Genomic DNA, 6,715 nt, shown 5'->3' on the forward strand with positions numbered 1-6,715 from the left:
TTTATGTCTAATGGTATCCATCTCTGGGAGTGAGAGAAGAAAGAAAAAAAGAAATTTACATGATAATTTTGTTGTATATTTGAATGGAATAGCAAGTTGTGCATGGTAAATTTGCAGTTTCAGGTACGATCATGTTTTTAATTCTACTATTATGAAAATGCTTGTTTTGTTCCATAAATTAAAATAATTTTTTTGCATTGAATATAGTGACTTTATTGATGGTGTGAAATATAGGACTCTAGACTTCTCCCCTCATTATAGGGGTGCTTTGGGACAAAGATGTGAATGGGGCATGTGATCACCAGTATTGAAACATAGATTAGGGATGTGGGCTCCCCAGTGGGTAGAACTCTTTTTTGACTGGGGATGAAGATCCATGGCTTTCCACTTTACTCCTTGGAGGCCATGTAGACTCATAAGGTCTACTATATGGTCACTATAACCATACTCATTGTCGTACCAGGAAATGAACTTGACAAAATTGTTGTTGAGGGCAATACCAGCACCAGTATCAAAAGTAGAAGAGTGGGTGTTACTGTTAAAGTCCCAGGATATAATCTGGTCCTCTGTGTACCCAAGATGCCTTTCAAGGGTCCCTCTGATGCTTGCTTCACCACTTTCTTGATATCATCATATTTGGCAGGTTTTTCCAGGCAGCAGTTCAGATCCACAACAGATACATTGGGAGCAGGGACGTGGAAGGTCATGCCTGTGAGCTTCCCATTAAGCCCAGGTATGACTTTGTCTAGAGTCTTAATAGCACCAGTGAAAGCAGGGTAGATATTTTGCATAGCACCACACCTATAGTGCCACAGCTTGCCAAAGGGGCTAACTACTGTCCTCTGGGTAAAAGTAATGGCATGGACTATAGTCATGAGTCCTTCCACAATGCCAAAATTGTCATGAATGACCTTGGCCAAGGGGTCCAAGCAAGTAGAGGAGGCATTACTGACAATCTTAAGGGAATTATCATGTTTCTCATGGTTCATTCCCACCACGAGCATTGGGGCATCCACAGAAGGGGCAGAGACAATGACCCACTTGGCTCCACCCTTCAAGTCAGTCCCAGCCTTTTCCATGGCAGTAAAGACATCAATGGACTCTACAACATACTTGGCTCCAGCATCTCCCTATTTAATATTGGTGGCATACTGCTTCTGGAAGATGGTAATGGCTTTTCCATTGATCACTAACTTTCCATTCTCAGCCTTGACAATGTCCTTGAACTTGCCATGGGTGGAATCATATTGAAACATATAAACCATGTAGTTGAGGTCAATGAAGGGGTCATTGATGGCCACAATGTTGATTCTGCCTGAGTTGAATGTAGCCCTGGTCACCAGGAACTCAATACAGCTAAATCCGTTGACTCAGACCTGAAGCAGTAGATCATGGCACGAAGCTTGGGAGAGGAGCGAAGAGCCAATTTTTTTAAAAGGGTATGGACGATTTAGTTATTTTGCTGTAATTTTAAATTAGCAGTAATTCTAAATTGATATCCAGAACAGTTGGGTCATTTCAACAGCTGAACATCAGCAGTGCATGAGTAAGACTATCCTACTAAAGCCCCTCAAATATGGACTATTCCCATTTTTTGTCATCTTTGTCAATTTGCATGGTGGGGGGGGGTAGGTAAAATTCCAAAGTTATTTAAATGTGCATTTCTCATTTTTAATTATTTAGAGCATGTTTTCATGTAGTAATTTATAGTTTGCAAATTTGTCTTTTGGAAACTGTTCATGTCCTTTGACCACTTATCTATTGAGCAATGGCTCTTGGTATTATATAGTTATTTCAATTCCCTGTTTATTTTGGCTATTAGACTATTATTGGTAATACTTGATGCAAATTGTTCCTCCACTCTTTTCCTTGTATAAATCTTTACTTTTCCAAGTTGAGTGTGGAATAGAAGGAATTTCATGTGTCAAAGTCTTGATGTTTCTGTCATGCTCCTTTCCCTTCTTTACCCCCTACACACACTCACATGCGTACACACACACTCACACACTCACACACACACACACACACACACACACACACACACACACCCTATGGATGGGGGGAAAAGTAGAAATTTTGACTGAGGGTCAGAGAGGCAGCCAGCTGAACTTGGAGTCAGGAAGATCCAAATTCAAATCCTGCCTCAGACACTTATAAACTGTGTGACCTTGGGCAAGTCATTTCACCTTTGTTAGTCTTGATTTCATTATCTGTAAAATGGGGATAATAATAGTACCTACCCCTCAGTATGCTTTGTATACTTTAAAGTACTAAATAAATATTAGCTATAGCTACGATAATAAGTTCTCCTTGATTGGATGGGCCATCGAATGTATTTATCTTTCTCTACAATGGGTTATCTGGAAGGATATGAGGCCAGAGATTCCCCCTACCTATCAGAGATATGAGACCAAGATTGTGGAAATAACCATCCTCCTGAGTTCCAGAGTTCCTTTCCCCAGGGTGGGGCAAGAGCCAGATTCCAAAGTTTCTATCTCTAACCATTGGTCCTACAGGAAGTGTGAGCTGAATATCCTATAAGGACTATGCAATTTCACTCCTTTTCCAACTACATTCAGTGTATCTTGCCCAGAACTACTAGGTACAAAGTAGTTCTATATCTAGGAAGAATTTTGCAGTTAAAGAGAGCAATAGGCTCACAGCTTTTTGGTAAATGTTTCCTATGTTTATAATCTATTTTGATTCTATGCTAAGAATAAATGTCAAGTTCATATGACTAGCCTTCTGAAATTCAAACAGTTAAAAAAGAAATGGTGTCAGCTAGTGAGTACTCAGTGCTAATTTTCACTGGATAGACACAAACCCACACACCCATTATCAACAAGTTGGCACCACCTGGAAGAGAAAGGTAGAAATGAGAAATCGAAGGTTGCTGATTCTCTGGTAACTATAAAGAACATGGTGCTGAGGCCATACATCTGCCCTAGTGAGACACATGCAGATTGCCAGGGTGAGCACTGGATTCTCCCAAAGATTGGTCCTCAGGGTTACCTGGTGCGGAAATTACCCACATTTGTATATGAAGATGGGAAAGGACTTGCATAGAGGCCAATGAGGGTGACAAAGACTTCTGGAAGAGACATGAAGTCTTGATTGGGACCAGACATCACATTCTGGGTGTGGTTCTTATTGCACCATTTCTCAGTAATATGAGATCTTTACTTCTTTGTATTGAGATATAGCTTTTTATCCTTAATTTGTACATTTGTGTATAGATATCTTAGGGTTAAACACCAGGCCTGGATTCAGGAAGACCTGAGTTCAATTCTAGCCTTGGACACTTATTAGCTGTGTGACCCTTGACAGGTCACCTAATCCTTGTTTGCCTCAGTTTCCTTATCCGTAAAATGAGCTGGAAAAGGAAATGGCAAATGATTCTCTTTGCCAAGAAAACCCCAAATGGGATCGTGAAGGTTCTGAAATGACTCAACAACAACCTTTTCAGTTTAAAGTCATTTTGATTAGATTTTTTATACTTCAGGCAAGTATAGTCTTAGCATCTATTTTTGGATACATCCGATCCCTGACCAGTAGCCCATCAAGCCACAAATCAGAAATCCAAATGTCTTTTTCAGAAATCATCTTCTTAATCAGATCTTTACTTCTCATCTTATTGATGCTACTGCTCTTACACCTTTCAAACTAGTCTGCCACAGGCAATGCCCAGGAAGAGTTAAGCTAATCAGCTCTTTACTCCAATGGACTAAATGTCTTCATCTTCTCTTGGCCATTAGACACTGTATGTGTATGTGTACCTCATGCTTCTCTCCCCTTCTCTTTCTCATGTAACAGGGCTCTGGTGCATATACAGAATGTCTCACGTGGCATCTCTCCACATGAAGGCGACTAGACAACTTGCTTCTGGGAAAGCCAGGATGACATGGAATTGAAGGGCCTTGGAGAGACTGTAGAGCGTCCTATGTGGACGTTCTATAACTGGGTCTAGTTGACTAACCACGTATTGAAGAGGAGGCTTTTTGATTGGCTGCAGAGACATTAGAAAAGGTTTGTCAGCTTCAGCCCTTTCCTTTTTGGGCTTCATTCCATGACCCTCATGCTCATGGCATCTAGTGAGAGGTAATAGTGTAAGACGAAGGGCTGGGAGGCCTTTTTCCTTGTGAGGCAATATGACTTTTTGAAAAGGCCTTGGTCTTTGGCTTTGTTCTTTTCCCTTTTAGGTAAAGGGGATTGGAGCTTCCAATTTTGTCATTCTGAAAGGCCAACATTGGCACTGTCTTGGCATTCCAGATTCTAGATTCCATGGCCAATCAAAGACCCAAGGAGCAAGGACTGACCTTTACAGTCACAGCTAAGAAAAAATCTTATGGAGCAGCAATGCCACCTTTGGATGTAAAATTATGTAGAAGAGTGGCATGTGTGTTTGTGTGCGTGTGTGTATACACATACATACATACATATATACATACACACATATATATATACATATATATACACATACATATGTGTGTATGTAATCTCCCCCATTAGAATATAATTTTTCTTTTGTATTTGTATACCCAATTACCTGGTACATAGTAAGTGTTTAATAAATGGCTTTTTCATTTCACTTTTCATTCATTTCCCAATTTGTCTTTCTCTTCTGAAGACCTTACTTTAATGGCTAGCCACTTCCTCCTTCTGGGGACTTTAGTAATTCTTGTTCCAAACTTCAAACTTCATACTATTGACCCGTGCTTTTTAGATTCCTTCTGATAGTATCACTTGTGCTCAAATTTACCAGCAGAAGAGTCCTCTGGTCATTGGACAAATCTTAGGAGGGTCTTTGTCTAATTTTGGATACATACACTGAGATGCCAGTGTAATTCATGTCATTAAATAACTTCCTCAGTGCCCATCAACAGTGGGTCATTAACCACAACTATTTGTACCTTCTTCTTGTGACCCTTACTGAGTGATCTCTTACCCTATGGCACCTGTGGATTCATAGCATTGTTCTTTGGTATATTAGTAATTGTTTCCTCTTTAGAGTGTCCAGCTTTCTCTTTTGAGAAAAGAGCCTGATACTTGTTTCTTAGCCCCCAGTGTTCAGGATCCCTTCCGTATCTACTCTGGGTACCATCTTTCCATTCGTATAGGTCAGAATTTCCATTTGTCTTTTTGTAAATTTTTTCTCCTTTGCTTTTATATCAAAACCAATCTATCTTCTCAAGGAACATTTTATTCATCAAGGAACATTTCATTCATTCATTTTTCATAACTGAAAGTATTGAAAGCTATTCTTTGTGATCCTTTACCTTCCTTTCTAGAAGGCAGACTAACCTGCCCTTTGAGTATAAATAGAAGTCACTTAGTTGGGACAAAAAGGAAAAAAAATTCAGATGATTTGTGGTTTACTGTAGATTTTTCTCTGTTCTCCATGCTTCTTGTAAGTAATATCTTCACCTTTTTCTCATTTTTGGTAGTAGTTCTTGAAAACTCCTGAAAAATGGCCATATGGACAACAAATGTACATCATTAATCTGTCATTGCTTCAATAACCTGCACATAATAAATGCTCAATTTTTTTGATTGACAGGGTGTCAAAGATTCATTACAAGATACATAATTCTATTAATATGGGAACTCCCCCGACTGATGAGGATTGCAGGCAGTTTGTGTCTTAGTAGTCCATCTTCCTAAGTTACTACAATCTCCAAAATTGTATTGGCTGATATGCAACCCTCAGGGGATGTGTTTTTCCAAATTTACGCAGGCTGGTTCTTGGATGACAAGTTGCACTGGACATTTATTTGAAAGCTTTTAAGCTTGGTAGAACCTTCTAGACTTTGTCTTCTGCTAGAATAGCCTTCAAGAATCCAGGATAAGGCATAAAAACAATTCTTTGGTAGAAGTGATAATGTGGGTGTGTATAATGCCTGTGTATATGTACACAATATATAATGTATGCTATGCATATATATATATGTATGTATGTATATATGTACAACCTCCATATACACACAAACACATGTGTCACACAGACATATACATATACGGGTAAATTTTCTTTTGTACAAATACTTCCAACAAAAATTCAAACATATTCCTTTGTAGGGTACGTTACTTAAAAAAAAAACAACGCAAAAAGAAAGGAGGATGTGTCCTTTAACTTTAAATCTAGTTTTTAAAATATTTTAGAATTTAATATATAAAATAAAAATTTTAAATGTAAATTTTCATTGACGTCACTTTCCAATGGCTTCCCTCCCAGAAAGCGATCCCTCATATCAAAGATGTGCAATTAAGCAAAAGAAACCAAGACATTGACCACATATGACAGTGAATGCCACAATCCATGGCTATAGCCCACCATCATTCTATCAAGAGGAGACATTCTTCATTATCTGTCCTCCAAAATTAATATTGGTGATTTCATCGATCAGCGAGCTAATGTCTCTTTATATCTCTCTTTAACTTTGGCCACATGGTACCAATTTTGACTGGCAAACAAGTTTTGGAAACCATTTGTAAGTTAGATTTCAGCAGTAGAATGGAGATCTTTGTCTGCAAGCACTTATAACTCTTCAGCTAGAAGGGCCTTGGTAAGCAGAATATTCCTATTAAGTAGCACAGGAATACACATTGAAGCTCCCTTGAAAGTTACTGTTGAAGTTGGACATTTTTCAAATAAACAATTGAATTGAACTTTGCTGAGATCAAAGAGGTATTATTGTTATCCTCCACAGCTAACTTA

The 6,715-nt window shown here is 38.7% G+C and overlaps 1 pseudogene; it reads right to left on the reverse strand.

Annotated features, from left to right (window-relative positions):
* Positions 1 to 389: 389 nt before the first annotated feature.
* On the reverse strand, positions 390 to 1,319 carry LOC118858015 (annotated as a pseudogene).
* Positions 1,320 to 6,715: the final 5,396 nt, after the last annotated feature.

The sequence above is a fragment of the Trichosurus vulpecula genome, chromosome 1, assembly GCF_011100635.1.
Source record: "Trichosurus vulpecula isolate mTriVul1 chromosome 1, mTriVul1.pri, whole genome shotgun sequence".
In the NCBI taxonomy this organism is placed as follows: domain Eukaryota; kingdom Metazoa; phylum Chordata; class Mammalia; order Diprotodontia; family Phalangeridae; genus Trichosurus; species Trichosurus vulpecula.